This window comes from Phalacrocorax carbo, chromosome 8 (assembly GCF_963921805.1).
Source record: "Phalacrocorax carbo chromosome 8, bPhaCar2.1, whole genome shotgun sequence".
NCBI lineage: Eukaryota > Metazoa > Chordata > Aves > Suliformes > Phalacrocoracidae > Phalacrocorax > Phalacrocorax carbo.
The window spans coordinates 42,225,459-42,244,983 of NC_087520.1; the positions used below are offsets into that span (position 1 = coordinate 42,225,459).

The window sequence follows — 19,525 nt, forward strand, 5'->3', positions numbered from 1 at the left end:
ATTTAATGGTAGTGCACTCCCTGCCCTTAGGCCAGTTTAGATCAGGCTGGGGTGCGAATGAGTACGAATCAGGAAAGGAAAAGGTAGTTTGCTCACAAGAATCCACACCTGAAACTGCTGGTCCCTGGTGGGATCTGGGGCTTACGGGGAGCCTTTGCAACAGCCAGTGGGGCAGAAGGGCAGAATACATTTGTGCACATAAGCATCATTTTTTTTGTTCAGTAAACTGTGTCGTGTCTGGGGGCAATCACATAGGTGTGGGGTCTGACTTTGGATTTTTGTATCTTCAAGCTGCTGGCGCTAGACACTATCTATATCAGTTGCTTCAGTGTGGGAGATGGATTTATTTTTTCATCCCTAGAATCAGGGGGTGAGGAATGGGGTGGGGGGCGTACTCCTGTTCCCCTGCTGAAGGAAGGGAAGATTGTGTGTTGCAAAAATGGCAAAATGGTACTGTAAAATTCAAGCCTTGACATTTAGATTTCCTCAGGTTGTAAATGTGGCACGGAAGCCACATATGTATCATTTGTTCTACCACACAGCAAGAACTGATAGCACAAAGGAGATTAGATTTTTTTCTTCCAATACTGGGGAAAAAAATTGTTTTAGTCCCTTCTCCTCCTCAAGAAAAGCTTGAATTATCTTCAGTAGAAAAAATACAGAAAATTGTTATCACTGACAAACTAGAAATACCACTAGTGAAAACCAGGTGCTTCTTCAAGGACATCGTAACCGGCAGTATGAGGAGCTTCAAAGTAAAAAAAATCTGCTTTAATTATAGGTGGTATCTCATAGCGATGTACCATTCCTAGATTGTCTCTTTTTTGGGCCCCTTCCCTTTACCTGTGAGAGGAATGAGAACTTTGCACCATTTTCCTGAGCCTGACTGTGACAATCCATGTACTAGGTCAGACTATGGAGGAGGGTTTGTAGGAAAGATTGCAGCCGGCAGATCTATTCCCTCTAAAGGCAATCCTTTGAGAACAGGAGCTGGGCCAAAAGCGTGCACCCCTTGTTGCCACGCAACAGTCGGGCAGAACCCTGGGTACCAGATACAGCTTGTCCATCATTTTGTGGTTTTTCAAGATCCTTTTCTAACGTGGCTACCAGAACTGCAAAGTCTTCCAGTCCCTGCCTCAGCCATGCTGTAAAACAACTTCCTTACTCCTACTTATTAGCCCCGCACACATTTAAAGATCCTGTTAGCCTTTTATGCTACCACACCGCCTCAATTTATACCTTCGTTTCAGATTATGTCAATGCCGTTCTGTCTCTATTCATCATCATGCAACAAGGTCTCCTCACATGACCTTAACAGCAGATCGGTCCTAACATTGGACTTGTGTCTCTGCTAAAATAAATAAGACTGTCGGTGCAGGGAAGGCAGTTAATCCGTGGCTATGACAAAATGTCCACTGATCCACATTTCTTCTGTTTCTGTTTCCTATGGGAAGCTGTGTTCTTCACACTGGATTTAGTGTGTTATATCTGTGACACAGTGCTAGGAATATGTTATAACATATATATGTTATGGTTTATATCCATGCCAGATACGAAGAAGACCAGGTTTTAACATCTTGATCTCTTTTCCCAATATAATTGGTAATATGAGTGGCTAATATGGAAAAGAACTAGTTCTTTCTTTGTGTTGTTAAAAACCGTATAAAGACGTTGAGGGGGTGGGGTAATCGAGAGTTACACTTGTCTGCATGTGAGAGAACGTATCTGTTCGTGGGTCTCAAAACACTGCCTATTTTTAGACTGCATTGATAGTACACGATTATTTTCAGTTCTTGGATCCAATACATTTCCATACGTTCCCTTTGATATGCAATAGTGAGTGCTTATTTATGCAGTAAAATGCATAACAATATACAATATCAAGCTATAAAAGAGTATGCAGGATTGCTGCTATAATCTCCCGTTGCATGTATATAGTTTTGTCTAGTTCCGTGCAAAAATGTGAAGCCTATGCCAAGCAGAAGGTTCTTGAAAGGGTCATAGAGTCATAACCCTTTTGGAAGAAACAACCAGCAAGTTTAAGAAGTGAAATTAAACTTAGGTGCTGTTAGCACCCTAATTGCATGGCAGTAAAATTCAACCCTTATAATTCTGGTTACATTATCTTAGAAATGCTTTTACTGTACCTTAAGCTGTAGAAGAAATAAATCCATTAGAAGCCTAACCTCAAAGGGACATGAAGAGGTCATCTTTCTTTCCCTGCTCTAAGGCTACAGGGGCTGAAAAATTTCAAGCGATGTATTGTCTCAAAAATCGTGTGTGCATGCATGACTGCCAGGGGAAGAGTTAAGGTTATGCACTGTAAGATTCCTACTTTCAGATGTCAAAATAAGTAACTTGAGCAGGGTCAGTAACACGTAGTCATAGAAGTAAGAGAAAGCTGGAAACTGAGAGGAGTCGCATTTTGAAAATAAATTGGAACTGGAAAACAATCCTAGAAACAATGTGATAAATACTTCTGAGTCAATACTTGTCAACGTGTTATTTGTACACATTGTGATTTCATTATTCAGCCAGCCGTGAATAAAACTGGGCCATCTAAAGCTAGTGGTTATTTTCCTCCACTTTCCATAATCAGAGACTGTTGAAATTAAACCAGTGCAGAGCTAACAACGTAGGCTGGCTGTTTCAGTTATTGCTTCTGCTCGGATCTGCACCAGTAGTGTCTGGAGAACACAAGCAGTAGCAGACTCGGGGCACCTGTAATTATTACTGGAAATTACTAAATTGACCTTGCCAGAAAAAAATCGAGCAAAAGTTCTCTTGTTAATTAGTTTTCTCAAATGCTTTTGTAACTTGTTTTTATAGGATGGAGATAGGCCAGATAAAGAAAAAGCAGGCACCGGAGAGATGCACTTAGGGTGGTAAATGATGGATGAAGTACTGTTAGGAATTGGGGCATTGCATTTTTACATGTACTAATCTGAGGAACACCACAATTATTAGGTGCTGATGTCTTAAGAAAATTGGTTTAAATGTTCTAAAAATGTTAAAAAATGATGGCAATTAAAAAGGACTCATTTCTTCATTACAGTCTGCAAGTGAGGGTTCTGCTCTGGTGGCAAGGAACTCGTGGAATATTCTTGTTTGAGTTGGTTCATCTTGGAATAGAGCAGTTTCCCTTATTTGCCGCTGGCTCGCAGATTGCACCACAGGTTTGAAAGCAGCATCTCCAGGTAATACCTGTGCTCCTGTGGGAAGCAAACTTGCACTGCTTTGGGCCTTAGCCAGCACAACTAAACGTAAAGGGAAAAAGCTTCACAAAGCAAGAGAAGAAAGGGTCACCACATTGTGCTTCTGACCCGCTGTTCAGTTTTTGTTCTGCGTGCTGAGTTGCGCGTCTGTGGAATGCTGTTGTGCAGGACAGTTTGCAAGATACTATGTTCATAAACTATGAAATCAAGTTACTGATAACACCCTGGGTATGTTTGGAAATGCCAGAGGTTCAAAGGATCTTCAGGTATCAGAAAAGGTGGACTGATGAGGTGGTTTTTGTTTTCTTTTAATTGGCATTTCTCATAATCCCAATGTGTGCTGTGTTCAGTGGTTTAACTTCTGGGGCCACAGGACTATGGGACCATTTGGCTGGGCTGTGGACAGCAAGCGCTGGTGGTTTGGCTGGATCTGGAAAGCAGAAGGAAGAGGAAAAGCAATTCTTTCATCCTTAACATCAAAGCCAATGGCAACCATTGATTTAATGAGGAAATCACTGCTACTCTCAGGAGGAACTCTAGGGACAAAATCTCCTTTGCTCTAGAAGGATGAAGGAGTTGCTTCATTTCACGGTTTTGCGTGTTTAATTTTCTGCTCTGCCTTTATTCAGAGTGGAGAATGTGGAGTGACTATCCCTGCTTTTCCATACTGCAGGCATTCTGTCTCCTTTGCATGACTAAGAAAGGGTAGGATCATCTAAGCCCTGCCTGTTACTGTCTGGTGCAGAACTGAGGCAAGGAGCTGCCAGGTGAATGTTGAAGCTGGTTTATGCTTGCAGCAGAGTCCTCCTCTTGGCAGAGATTTCTAGTGCTTTATCAAACTGTCTGGCCACATCAGTTAATTGCTTGTTACAAAGTCATATCGAAGTGCTTAAAGATTGCAATGCACTTGTTAATTTGATTCTTTGAATAGTTTAGGAGAGCTCAGTCGTGCTGGGGTAACGCGAAAGCAATCTTACAACGTACCTGAAGCACGCATGCCTGCCAACGGCAAGGGTAATCAATCAGTGTGTTGCCGCCACTATTGATGTAGTCTGAGATGGAGTTTGACTTGAAGGAAATTAAGCATAACAGAGTGATAATAGAATGATCAATGCTGCTTGCTGCAGACTTTGCATGTGCATTGAAAAGGAAGATATTTTGTCGATGCCTAGCCACAGATGTGTAAATGAGGTGATAAGTCTCACCTGAAATACAAAGCTAAAGAGAAGCGACTGGTATGGTAGAGTTAACACTGGTGCTTTCCTAACAAAGCAAGAAAAACAAGAACTTTCAAGAAAGTGTAGATAGTTCTGGCTGTTGTAATGAAATTCCTATATCTCACCATTTGAATCATGGTTCCATTTTTTCTCATAAACATTGATGGTAAAGAAGGAACTGGTGGAGAAGCCATATTCCCCTAGCACTTGAGTAGCCTGGGCTGTGATCTAGAAACCTCTGGGTTGTGAACTAGAAACCTGTTGTTATAAAACCTCTTCCTTGTTATTAAAAGACTGCTTTCAATGGCAATAAAGCCATCAGTTTGGGGCAAAGTTTTTCTCTTCAATGGGATATTCTGTAGAAGGAGCCTTCCTTCAATAGCAGAATTTGTGGTGAGAATCATGGGCCTCAGATTCATCTAGCACAAAGCCTTTTGTTCACCAGCATGTTCCTGAATTCTGATACGAGGAGGAATACATTTCTACGTGTCTCACCTTGGGAGTCCTCCGCAGTCAATAGGGTTGGTCCCTGAAGCAGGCACGTTTGCAAAATTCTGTTTGTGTAATGCCATTTTGGATTTTTATTATGTTAATAGTTCCCATAAGGGAAGATGAGACTTCTGAATGTCTGATGGCTTATTGGATATAGCATTCATTATTTATTCTGCGTGCTTTTATTGATGGTTGTTGCTAAAGAAGTATCCTCATCCTTGTGGGTTTCCTAGTGCTTTTATAGAATGTCAAGTTCTTGGGGAATCATTAAGGAAATCTTTAGGGATCTTCATCTATTTCCCATCCTTCCATGCATGTTAGAGTTTCAGTGTCACCATAACTATGTTATTTTCAGCATTCTGGCTTGCTGCAAAGACTACAGGTTGCATTTCCACACCTTGGCTGTTTTTCCCAGCCATCAAGGACCTTATTCACAGCATCTAATCCACTCTCTGAAACGTTCTGAGCTACTTTCCTCAATAATATCAGATGATGAGCCAGATAATGGGATTGCCATATCCCAATCATATGCTTTAAAATATCTTGTGGGTTCAAAATTTCATTATTTTAATCTTCCATTGACCACTCTCTGAACTCTTTCAATTCGCTGAGGCTTTTCTACAAAATTATATTACATAGCAGTGGCTTGCGTGAAATCTTTTTTTAATATCCTCTAATAGTCAATAGCTTCTTAATACAAGATTTTGTTCTCAAATTCCTTTTCCATGTAGGAAACTTTTATTTCTTGGCATTACTGTGCATTCAAATACCATGTCGTTTACCTTTGTTCTTCATTTAATGTTACCCTCAGGTTAAACCCATTCACACCTCAGCCGCCACGTAGCTTTAAATCTGTGCAGATACGTTCTGTGGAACTTTTAATTAATTGAATAGATATTCTTAGTGAATCATAGCAGTCTTCTGATCCAGAGTGACTGTAGCAGTCCGACCACCACCTGAGCAATTCGATTTATGGTTTAGATGATGACAATCACTACATCATTGTCGGTGCTCTGAAATTTACAGTCTTTGTCAAAACAGGAAGTTCTGCAGCAAACAGGAGAGAATTGAACTGATATTTGGGTAACCATTTGAATATGGCATATATCATGAATATGAATATATCATTTGAATATCACCAGTTTCTGAGATCATTTGAGTTTTAAAAGCCTGGGTAAGTAGGAATTTTTTGAAGTACATACAGGGAATTAGGCATTCAGAAAGAAACTCCGCTTTGAGCAAGGACTTGTCACGAAGCCTCTGATCCACCAATGTCCTTCTTAGGTTCTGAGTTCAACCCACTGTGAGTAAATTTCAGTCTCTCAGTATATGACTATGTAGTTCTTCGAAATTCATTGCATTCAAAATTAGTATTGTTGGGGATTCTCTGCTTTTTCCTTTACTTTTGTGAAAGGTTATTTTTAAGTATATATGTTTTCAAATTGGATGCAACCTAAGCCACAACTCTGGAGTGTTTTCACCAGATATCTGGATTTGGCCAAACACATTGTTTTGTATCTGAATTTAGATATTGGTATAACAGATATTAGACTTGAGCTTTAGAGCTTTGAATGCATTTGGATCCTATTTTTTTTAGAGATCATGCTTTTCCTAAACTTTTGTCTTCCTTCCAGGACATTTCAGTTGAGCCAATGCCAGTGCAGAGCAAGATCTGTTGTCATGATCAGCATGATCTTGTTGATCTTGCCTGCACGAGGTGATGTCTTCTGATAAGGGCAGCTGGAAATGAGACTCCCGGCAGCACAGAGGCAAGAGTTCACCTTCTCCCCCACGATGATCATGCCTTGTATCAACTGAGATACTCGGTCTCTTGTGTTTGTGAAGGATGTGGGGTCCATACCCCTAATTTTTAAGCATACCTTCCCCTCTTGAAGCATCAACGGTAGGTAATAAAAATCTCACAGAGCTGCTCTAACAATCCCATATCTTTGAAATGAGCAAGAAATAGAGGAATCACACTAGGTAGATGACATGCTTTAACCGAGTTGAGTCCTTGAAGGATTAGTCTGGCGATTATGGGAAGACTACAGCTGAATGTCTTTTTAAATCAGGTAATTTGAAATTAACTCTCTTTTCCTTATCTAGTTAGTACAGTCCATTGTTCTGAATTTATGGCTCGGGTTGCTATCTGATGTTTAAAACATTTCCCAGAGTGTCTGCTGAGGAGTTTAATGTCATTTGAGACCCTCTCATTCTTGAATGCTACAACTGCAATGAGATTAGGAAGAAGAGTGGTTAAAATGAGTTTCTAACTCAGAACCTCTCAAAAGAGAATTTAAGAGAGAATTTAATTTTTCTCAAAAGAGAAAATTTAAAAGACTAGAAGGCTGAAAGTGATCCATATTGAGAGACTACCTGCTGTCCAGAGCAAGCATGGACTCCAGCTTCTTCAAGCTGCAGTTCTCTTTGCTTTCCAATAATATGCCAGATTTACCATGAACGTCTCCCAGCTCAAGCATTGCTTGATTAAAAGGGGTTAGAGAAAAGAAATGCAGTGAGAGCTTGCCACTTTCTACTCTGTGCGACTCACCCTGCCTGCCAGGCAAACAGGCAGCAGAGCTATTATCATTCAAATAGCAATGAGATGTGTGATTTAGGTTTTTCAGGTCTCTGCCTTTTATACCCTCATAATGGAAATCATTAGGGATCCACTGAAATATTCCATTTATCGCAGTAAATTTAGATGACTGGTGACATTAAGTGCTGTTATGGGTCTGGGTCATGATTACTGCCAAGCAGAGTCCTGTTCTGGCTGAGTGAGTATGCATTAACTCAAATAGCTAGATTATTATCCATCATGGCTGTTGAATAAGGTCCAGTTTTTCTAGCAACAGGGTGGGTAGGAAGGTGTCCCAGATAAGTGTCTGCCTCTTACATCTGGGGACAAATTCAGGATCAAGCCTTCCTTGTTTGCTTGGGTAGATCAAAAGTGTTTGAGCTATCCAGCCTTTCCAAATTGCACTTTTCTTCTTCTGCATGGTGACTGAGGGCAACGCCTGTTCAAGCGCTGGAGGAGAGTTATTACCTGTGTGCCTAAGAAAAGGAAAGGAAGAGGCAGGCATCTCTGGAGCTAGACAGTGATGAGGTTACAAAGCAAATACGCTCCCAACTGCAAACATACAGAATTATCACATACAATTAAGTGTTCTTCTCTTCTGCCACACGGTTGAGGTCCAATCTGTCATGGCAGCCTTGCTCCAGAATTAGAGTGAATCTCAGCCTTTGATTCTATCCTCTCTAGACAGGTTTTTAGCTTGACAGCCAAAAATCAGGTTGCTTACAACATAAATTCCCTATCTTGAGTTCCAAACGCTGGCTTTACAAATTGCACTTTCATTATGTAAAATAAAGCAATTTATATCCATTGACAGCAGATACAATGCTTCAGTGCACACTGTTCGGCTTGATGTATTTGTTAGCCTCAAAATAGCTGCCTTCCAAAGGTACAAGTGCTTGTCCTGCTGCATGATCCTTGTGTCTATAAGCACTACCCTGCTCATCTTCCAGAATGAGGGAGGTTATTTTTAAATTCTGAGTTTAGCCATTTTAATCTGGAATGAAATGCACAGATAAAAGAAGTTAATTTGTTTGTCTTGCTGGTAAACCTCAGGCTTCTGTTATTGTAAGACTGCTTATCAGAAATAATAAATTCATACACTTTTTTCCTCTGAAACACTGGCAAGGTATAATTACATTATGATTTATTTTACAACCTCAAGACCAGAACCTGAAATATTTACTCAGGCAAAATTAGAAGTCAAGGAGAGCAATCAATCATTCACAGCTAGGGAACTGTAATTCTCTCTATGTCTGTTTAGTAGACTGAGTACAGAATAACCCCGTTGTTAGGACCTCTGACAAATGCAAAATAAAAAAGTCAGGTTTCTTAATTTCTAATGCCTTTTCACTCTGAGCTTTATTAATGCACCTCACTCTGAGTAACAGTCATAAACAGTAGTTCAGCCTTTCTAATAGCCAGATACAAGGTATTAGTGGAAATGGTGATAATCTGGGACCCCAGTTACCCACCTAAATGGGAGCACTGGGCAAGGCATCCTCAACTTTACCATTTCCTTCCATGTGGATATGGCGTATTGGTGGGATTTCTCTCACTGGTCAGATCTGCTCCAAAAGCTATGAGTTGTGTAAGATTGCACTTGGTTTTTGGGGGAGGGATGCATTACTGGGTTTGCCCATGACATTTTCCTCTTCTCCAGGCCGCGCCAGGCGTTCCTGCTGGCCAGCCGTCCTACTGTGTGTTTTAAGATCCCAACCAGCCACTACAGCTTTGGATGTAAACAGAAAAACTTCTTACAGCATTTAACTGTATGGAGGTACGAAAGTAGATTAGAAATCCGCAATGTGTTTGGGGTAAAACACCGCCCACCAAGGAGCTGTTAATGTGTGGGGAAACAAGCTGATTTGAGACCGAACAATTAGTATGTCTCTGAAAGACACTTTAAGAATTATCCCTATTTTCGGGCCTGAACCTTCAGGTAACTGTAAATCAGTGTGTAGAAAATGATTTTTCATGTCTAATTCATGTTTAGTAAAAAGATCATAAAAGTCTCCAGGTTCTGTGTTCTTTTAATTGCCAGCTTTCTCACAAAAACTAAGAATTTTCACTGTAACTCGTATGTCCTGGTATGTGTTTAGTTAACAAAACACTTTGTAACATCACTGCCTAAGTCTTGACATGAACAGTCAATTTTTCAGCTTCTTTCTTGAAGTGAATGGTGAGCCCAGAATAATAAAATACAATGGAATTGGTGTCAACCAAAATGATTATTCAATGGCAGTTTAAGTAACTGAGCAGGCAGGTGACCATACCCGGTCACAGAATGAGGACAGCTGCGGAGATGTAGGTCATCGCTGTTTAATAATTCCCATAGGTGCTTAGGGTGCCTTTTGTAGCCTGTTAAAAATGAGACATCATTGTGCCCTCTTTCTTGTCCCTCAGACAAAGAAGCAATCTCATACAGTTTATTTAAGGAATTATGAGCTGAATCTGTTAGAAGCTGGTGTTATTTATTTCAGGGGAATTATGCTGGTTTACCTCAGCTGAGGATATGATGGATATTTCCTTGGACCTTCCACAAATCACCGCACATACAGTATTTTGGGAATACATACCTGTGAATGTGAATAAAAATTTCTGACTGTGTGGGTTTTGAGATACGTTGTGTGTGGAAGGACTCTGGGCCCCATCTATCAAATATATGCAGGTGCATTTGGGCCAAAACCCTGGAAATGATGCTGTTCGTACCTTTGATTTCAAAGCAGAACATTTGCTGAAATTAGAACGATACATGTAATATTCTGAACAGACCTTCTGCCTTCTGATTCTGGGTCTGTTAGGAAAGACATTTTCCAGTGGAAAAAACCCAACTATGCTATTTTATACAGGCTACAGGAGCTATTAATCCTCCAAAATGGCTGTTTGCAAACAGTAACGTCTGGTAAATTCTTCCTTACAGCTTTTTTCAGCTGGCCTGCACGGGATACGGGTATAGATGTGCTCGTCCCTTACAGTTCTACAGATGATGCTCTGGCAAGTGTCATTGCAGCGGTGTCCATCAAAAATGTCACTCAAGAGAAACATTTGCCAAATCTTCCTGCCAGCATGAGCTAAATCATCTCACTGTGGATCGAATGTAGTTCATCCTTGCTTCTCCCGCTCCAGGAAGATCATTAGGGAGCCATAGAAGAGCTGATAACTAGCTGTGAGTGACTTGCAGCGGATGCTAAACTGATAAGAGTTTTTTTTTACCGTGTGATCTGAAACTCTAGGAACTTTATTAGTTACTGAGGAATGGTTACCCTAATTTTAAGGGACTGGATAGAGGAACTTATGGGAACAGAACAAGCTAGTAAGTGAACCTATGATCTGATTAATAAATATTCCATACTAGCCTTTAGGCTGGAATGCCCTGAGTTTAAATCTACTCACTCTCCCACTTGTTTGTGCAATGATGCCTGAGACATGGACCTCACTGAAACTACGAACCAGTAAGAGCCCTCCCCACTGAATGCTGATTTGGTTCATGTTTCCTGAGAGAAGTTACAAGGCAACGTCGCATCAGGTAGCATAAGTGGGATAGGTAGGAGATGGAGATCAAAGCAAAATAGAGACAAAAAGAACAAAGACTTTTAAGCTTGTTGTAATTTGCCTAATCCTGTTGAGATTAATGTTTCAAGTACTTTATTTCCGATAAGTAGTCTTTACACTTTTCTCCTGCAGATTACCACTCTTTCTGGTTTGTCAATCTATGCTGAGTTTCCATCTGAAAGGATGGACAGTTGTGTGCTGCAAGACTGACAGGAAATAATAAAATCAATTAATTCAGGAAGTCAAAGTCGGTTCTTAAATTTTCCTACATAGTTGGGTTGAAGGAGGTGTACTGTGCGGACCTAAGAGCCTAGTCCTGCTGCTGCCGGTTTCTTAGCAGATCACTGCATCCATGTGCGAACTTCCCTGTAGGCCAGAAGTGCCCACTATGCACTGCTGGGTCCAGACCTTGCCACAGGGAAGGCCTGACCCTGGAACAGATGAGCAGGAACTTCCTAGGTGACCTTTCCAGCTGTCAGAGAGTCGCTCCCACTGAGGTGCCTTTGGTCCCAAGCAGAGCCGTGAACCCATGCACTGCCGTTAAGATAACTAATTTTAGCGGCTTCATCTGGTTAATTGGGACTCTCAGCAGAACATGTCTGCAGAGGAAGCCTGGAGGAAAGTAAGAGATCACTCGGGTATGAACTGCAAATGTTTTAAAGCTTCACTTTCCCCTGGATAGATCTTCCCAGGAACTGCGGTACTTGTGCCGCTGCCATTCCTGGCTAATCTCCTTCACTTGGATGGGAGGTTTCTTCAGTGCAGGATGATATTTAATAGAAGTGTACAAGACATCTACTTAATACGTGGCATTTTTCTGTTTGAATGATACTAAATATTTTCCAGATCTACTGAAGATATTTGGACATTTCAAAGGCTATTTTAGACCATTTTCTTAATTTTCTGCGTGAGCTGAGGGCTAAACTTCCAGATTTTTTGTTGACAGCTGTCAAAGGTCCCTTAAATACTAAAAATCACTTTAAAATGTGCAGAACCTAAGCCACCTTTAAAAATCTTAAGTATTGTGTAGGAGGCATGTGAGTTGCTCTGTTTGTGTCTTATGTTACCAAGAACTGTATCTATCATTGTTATCTTTTACCCATTTGTCAGAGTGCCACTGATATTTCCAGCAGAGAACTTGGTGAGAGGCGCTGCTGCAAATGTTCTAAATGCAAAAGGAAAATCTGATGCAGAGTTGTATTAGGGGGTTGGCTCTAAATTCACCATTTTTATCATATAAAAAGTTAACATTATTTAAATATCATGCTAAATGAAAATGTATCTATTTCATTGTTCTTCTGAAGAATGTGACATTGCTGCCTAGTCAAGAACTGGGTATAACCTCTTCCATCAACCTATTCTGTCAATAGTTCATTGGTTCTACATTTAGAAACAGGGTGCCAAAAGCTAAGACTTGAGCGTGCATCTGCTTTGGATTTACAGGCCATCATGGAAACACAAGGAAAGAATAAAGAGGCTTTGCTGATAAACCGGAATAAATTGATTTCAGGTTTTGCATCCAAAACTCGGATTGTTATTCTCTTTTGAAACTAATTGAAGGTTGGCAGCCCTCGCAGTTATGTGAGAGTGACAATGTGTTTGTTGTAAGGGATTTTTGGTAGAACACGATGTATGGAACCGATCTTGTTGTTCTCTTAGAAGATGGATAAGTCAGTGATGAGAACTTGACATATGCTTTATACTGTGCATTCGAGTTCAAATAAATGTTGACTTTGCCAACAGTTTCCTTTAAAATACACATAAACACTGCTCACAGCATTTTGCTTATCAGTGGTTTGCTAAAGACCTCTTCAAACTCTGCGTCAATCTGACGCGTCAGCCAGTTGTGTCAAACTCTGACGACCAGTGCAACGAGAGTTGCCTGATCTATGGAAGAATTCATTGCTGTTAGTGCTAAGCTGTCAAAAAAATGAACAGCACTGGTGCTTCCCGATCCCTGATGTCCTGTAACACGCGGTTGTTGGAAGCTGCGTTCCTCTGGGAGAGGTGGATGGGAAAGCATTGCTGGTGAGACAGCAAGCGGGAAGCCAGCTTTTGAGAACCTGCAAGCCGTGAATTCTTCTTCCTGAAAAAGAAACAAAGGATTTTGTCCTGCTTTTCTAGAGATTAGCTTTTGTTTAATCTCCCAATCTTCTGGCATACTGAATCACTGACTACTCTAGTAACAACAAACTAGTTAATCCTTATGAAGCATGTAGTGATAATTCAGCCTGAGAAGAATTCATGTCTTACTGCTGCCAGCTAAAAGCTTATGTTAAAATTTCTCCTGTTACAGAAAAAATATGAAACGTGATTTTTTGTTTCTCCTCAATTTTCTTTTTTTTTCAGTGAACTCTCTAATCACAGTGTTCTCAGTTATTTCAGGGATCCTCATCATAGCTGGCCAGTTCTTACCGGGTTTCGTTTTATATTCTCTTAGAGCAGAGCAAAGGTCCACCCTTCTACTTCCTCAGTAAACAAGTAAGAAAAGAAAACCTGTTAATTACAGGTGGTGTTTATGTCTAAAGAGCTGATCTAGCTTCACATAAATCAACAATTTTAATTGTCTTGGGAAGAAAAAAAGCGGTTTGATAAAAAGAAAAAATCTATAGATAGAAAAAAATCTGCAAGACGTCATTAGTATTTTATGTTGGTAAGAGGAAAAATGATTTTTTTTAAAAAAGGACAGTTTGAGCCAAAAATGTAATATCAACAGTTTCACTGAAAGACATTTCAGCAGTGTTATGCTAGTGGGAAGATACATATTCCTAATCTGCCACTTTCTGCTCATTTTCTGCATATTCAAGTCTTCCTGAGACTCCGGGTTCCACAGCAGCAATCATACAAGCTGGCAAAAAGGTAACTTTAAGCAAGTTTAAAAACTACCAGGCCAACAGCCACATGTCTCAGGCCGAGACGTACACTTTCAGCTACTCTCCATGGACCTGCTGTGCTGCTTCACGCTTAGAATGTGATCTCACACAGCCGAGGGGCCTTTCCAGTACATTAATGTGTAAGGAGCAGAGGGGTAGAGAATTGGGTCAGTACTGAGCTTTGTAACTTTAAGTCAGGTGTCAGGCTTGGGTTTCAGCGGGAATTTGTGAAAATCTTGTGTGGTGCTCTCCCAGGGTTTGAATCTGCACATGTTGTCAATAACGTAATTAATGACTTTGCGCTGTTCTTGACGTAGGGAGAATCTACTGTTAAATAGTACTAATGAATAGACCGCTTCTACTATTAACCTTCCTGCCTATTTACTGCCATCGTGTGGAAGGGGAAGTGGCCCTGTTTTTATCGTTGGGAGCACGGTGCACAAAATGCAGGCTTCCCAGTGCTTCACAGGCAAGTCAGTAGGACAGTGAAAATAGGTGAGGCCTGGTGATGACAAGCTTTAGGACTACAATTAAAGCCACATTTCAAAATGTGCTTTTATGGCAGTGAGACAGCTCTCCTGCATGGTACATGTTCTAGCCCAGTTCCCTGTGCACGGATTTGCCTCCCTAACCTTGTCCACTGTGCTTCATTTTTCTCTTTTAATTTGCCTCCTTCAGATCTTCCCACTGCCTCACTTACTAGCACATCCTTCCGAGACGTTTTAAAAATAGGTGGCTGAAAATAAGAGCGTTACATAAAAATGTGGAACCACTAAGACACGTGGAAAATGTGTATAATATATCACTCTCCCTCCTTTACCTTTTGCATCGACGATACAATGTTGATGGACCTACAGGCAATTAGTGATGCCTAAACCTGTGTTAGACTTCTCTCCAGTCATTTCAGTGGCTTAATGTGAAGGCAAAGTCTGTAGGCCAGACTGGGTGATCAAAGTCATGGTTTTGGGCTTCCACTTCAACGGGATCACACTTGTAGGTGCTTGTCGCTGTAGCATGGTACGGTGATAACCACTGTGTTCAAGAATAATCGTTTTAAGAATTTTATGCTGTACTTCAAATAGCATTGGATATCACTACTTAGTAAAACCAAGCCATTGTCAGAAATATGGCAATTGTGGATTAAGTAAATTTAATGTAATATAAAGATGTGATGATGGAAATTAAATCTTTTAAACATGGCATTTAATCTTTTGCCAATGTAAAGATGTACATTTTCAGTATTCCCTGTTTTCCCATTGCTGTTACACTACTGTGCTGGTTTTGGCTGGGATAGAGTTAATTTTCTTCACAGTAGCCTCTATGGGGCTGTGGTTTGGGTTTGTGCTGGAAACAGCACTGATAACCCAGGGCTGTTTCAGTCCCTGCTGAGCCGGGCTTGCACAGAGTCAAGGCATTTCTGCCCCTCACCCCACCCCACCGGCGAGGGGCTGGGGGGCACCAGGGGTTGGGAGGGGACACGGCCGGGACAGTGACCCCAACTGACCCAGGGATGCCCCACACCACACGGCGTCAGGCTCAGCACATACAGCTGGGGGAGGAGGAGGAAGGGGGGACGTTTGGAGTGATGGCGTTTCCCTTCCCAAGTCACCGTTAGGCGTGATGGAGCCCTGCTGCCCTGGGGATGGCTGAGCACCCCCTGCCCGTGGGGAGGAGGGAATGGATTCCTTGGTTTGCTTGGCTTGTGTGCGCGGCTTTTGCTTTCCCTGTTAAACTGTCTTTATCTCAGCCCACGAGTTTTTCCCACTTTTACCCTTCCAGGTCTCTCCCCCGTCCCCATCAGGGGGGAGTGAGTGAGGAGCTGTGTGGGGCCTGGTTGCCAGCTGGGGTTAAACCACAACAGTTACTAACTTGAATTCTTTTTTGGTTTTGCGGTTAGATTTTTTAATCTGGTTTACTTGTGTTTATCTGCAGAGAAAAGGCTGAGGTCTAAAGATCAATTCATTTTACATTTTCTTCCCACCCACCTTATCAGGTTTCAGAGGGATAGGGAGTAATTAGTTTTGCTTTTCGGTATTCTTGTGCACGCTGTATTTGCAGTTGTAAATGACAAAATACTAGCCTGATTTTTAATACTCCTGTAAGTTGGTCCACTTGCTCTGATGCATTAAAAAATCAAAGTAATTTGTTTCACTAGGATCTCCCAGGTAGCTTTTGAGCTATTAGTCGGAGCTTCCATTCTGGAAAGGTACACATCAGCGATCAAGTCTATTTGCTGCTTTCAGTGTGAATTCACCGTGGAGGAGGGCCGGTCCTGAGACCTCTCTGTGATTGATGCCTCTGAACTGTGAAAGGAGCCGGTATAAAGTCTGTGACAAAACCCGCTGCCTTTTTTAATAGGTGCAAAAAAGCTGAAAGTTAATTTCTCAGAGAGTGCATAACACAGCGTTCTTTTGCTGCACTTTGTCCTGAGAAAGTTACTGTGTCATTTTTCCTCCCTAAAATATTTTCTCCTACAGAAAGATATATGTTTGATGAGTTCCAGCTATAGCTTTTCTCCTTCTCTTCTTCCATTTGGTTGCTTGCAGGACTTTACAAAAGGACGTAGAGCCACAGCAAGTGAAGAAACATCTGTGTTAATTAATCAGGCTGGGGGATGAGGGCCAGCTGGGGATCATTATAAATTGCTAGGAACAGTACAGAAAGTTTGGACACCTGGGGAGGCTGGATGGGCAGTGTGCTGGCAGACAGAAGGAAAAGTATTTTCTGTAGAGAATTCAGGTTGGAGGAAATAAGGCGGGGTGGGGGGTGTCTCTGTCAATCTTTAAAGTCAGAACTAGTTTCTCTTGCATTATTTATTGGTTTAGGGTTTTATGTATCCCTTCTGAGTGCTGGAGGAAAACATTACACATGGTTTTTCTACAAGCTGTCCCTGCTGAGATAAGCTGAGGGGGTTAGTTAAGTTAGGGCTTGAATGTATTGAAGGTAGAGGAAAAGCAAGCTTGAAGTCCAGTATGCTGATATCTGCCAATACCTTTATATTTGTAGCTGACCAGAACTTGTGTTCCTTCAAATCCTTTTTATAACACTTTTTTCTAGTAGGAACCCTGGGCTGAGCAATCTGCCTAATGCCACTCAGGTAGTAGCTTGCCTAGCGACTGTGTTCTGGGGTCAAATCATGCTTTTTGGCAATGAAGTGTTCTCCTGCGCTCTGTCAATACATCTCCTATGAGTTATCCCCTACATATACAGCTAAAGGCAAACACTGGAGGTAGCTGGTTTTCTTTGCATTGCTCTTGTAATATATGGAATAATCATACCTGACTCTGAATACTCATGCCGACTTTTTAAACCTTCTTTTTCCTTTTTTGTTTCCCATAGCACTAGAATACATTCCTGCCCTCTGGGTAAACCTGAGTAGAACTTAACATTAATTTGCAATCTTCTTGCCTTCATGCTAAGCTACCCAAGATATTTTACTGTTAATTTCACAGTTCTTGGAACCCAAGGCAATGTAGCACCTGTAAAGTCTCAAAACTAGTGAATGATGTCTATAGTTAGGAATGAGTGCAATGGTCTGCTGAGCTTAGAAATGTGCTCAGCATTACATGGGTTTCTGTTACTTGGTCATGTGAAGTATCTTGTAGATCTAGCTGTCATTGTTAATGCTGGGGACAATGCAGACCAAAGCTCAAGTAAAAGGAGATTACAGAAGGGGATATGTGAAGACAAAAGCATGACAAAGATCTCTAGGTGATTCTGGGCAGGTGGTGTAAATCTGAGCATTTGGAATACAAAAGGATGCAATTGATAACCGAGGAAGAAACTAGAAAAGCTCAGGTTGTATTTGTTACAGCAGGCAGGAAGTCCTTTGAGTCAACTGGAAATTACTGCAGCAAGGAGCTTAGCCTGCAGAAGGAATCTGATGGCTTTTAATGGAGTTGCACAAGATGCATGCTTGAAAGCAGGGCAGGGATAAGAGGGGGAGGAGTATGCAGCAGTTAAAGGCAGCTGTAAGAGTCACTGCCATGTGTGTTTCATAATGAAAGCCTTTCGGCAAGTCTTTCAGAGAGGCTGGAGTGGTACCTTCAGTGCCTGTGTCTGTGGTTAAACCACTTGTATACCTTGTGTAAGTCCTGGAGCAATCACCTGTTGGGCAGCAGTGCAGGAAGAAAGCAGGAATACCCTGTGCGTAGCTTCCCCCTAGAGAGGCGGTGAGGCCTGGCTGCAGGAAGGAGGGAGGTCTTGCACCAATGTTTGAAGGAAGAAGCTGTGCTAGCCCTGTTACCCGTTATCTCACCTCAGAGGCACAGTGCATCAGAGAGTACGGTTGGCAACCATAAAATGTTGACAGCCACAAACAGCATTGTGGTGATGTGTCTGATGTATTATACATAGTCATTTTTTTAATAGAGTAATGGCAAATAAATAAAGTGACCTACGTATAGAGTATATATTCTGTCCTCCCAGAACAGCTTCTGGTTCTAACAGGACGGGACCCATCCATCTGAGCACTGAGCTGCTCCTTTACCTTGCTAAGTAGTGCAGGTACCACTAGATGGCTGTCGGACAGAAGGTGTGGGGACCTCTGGGAGACCATCCAGGGCAGATCAAGATTCAATGCAGAGCCTTTACAAAGTGGTTTTGAGGTGGAGTCTTAACTATCAGAAAGTTTTGGATGGGGGGAGAGACTTAATCATGCTGAATTGTGTTTGTATGATGAACTGATGTTTTGGTATGGAAAGCACGATTCAGAGGCAGGGTGCTCACGGTCTGCTACGGGGTTTCGTCGGCTGGAGACATCTCTGTGAGCCGCTGGTGTCAGGTTAAGTGAACTCTGATTTGGTAGTTCATATGTTGAAGAGACTGAAGGTCTCAGAGGCAAAAAGGGCTGAATCACTGGAGCATTTTCCTTTTTTCAACTTAGTGTTATAATTTGTGTAACAGCATTAGAAGCATATATTAAAGCTGCCTTGTGATAATACAAAGTGTTTGTCTCAGAAGGCAGTAACAAAACTGAGGTGTTGAATAAGAAGGGGACCGGCACAATGACTTGACTGTGGGGGTCCTGTTTGGCCCCTAGTCTTAGGCTCAGATCTGGCTGGAACAGAGCTGGAACGGAGGCCCTGAAGAGTAAGGACATCATCGGTCTGTGTGTGCTTCACGTCCTTGTGGACTGGAAGAGTGGGAGAAAATCTGAAGGCTGATGTCTTAATATTGGCTCAACACCACAGTGGTGTTCCTGCAGATATGGTTTTACACTCATCTGGACATGTGGCACATATGTTGATAAGATGCCTCTTCAATAATTTTCTTCAGTCAGTTAAAGTACACCGAGTGACTGTCTTGGGAGGGAGGCCAGTGCAATGTTACAAAGATACGCTTCACTCCTCAGATGTGCAAGTGCAGGTCGCGGCCGGGGAGATGTTAGCTTGAATAGTGTCTGCCGTGGCACAGCGTATTTGCTGATCCTCCTAAAGCCTATGAATAAGAAATGTCTTGCCCCCGTGTAGCACAAAAAGCAGGAAGGGAAAGAATGAAGAGGATGCTCTTTCTGTGGCAACCAGCAAGCTGTGGAAATTGGAGTAATTTCTTATGGGCAAACCCACAGGTTTCCTGAGGAAAAACCTCCATTAGTTA

At 41.7% G+C, this 19,525-nt stretch overlaps 1 protein-coding gene across 2 annotated transcripts in view; it reads left to right on the forward strand.

The window, feature by feature from the left end:
• Nucleotides 1-19,525, forward strand: part of WFDC1 (WAP four-disulfide core domain 1) — a 139,739-nt gene that overhangs the window by 10,540 nt on the left and 109,674 nt on the right. The window lies entirely within an intron of this gene.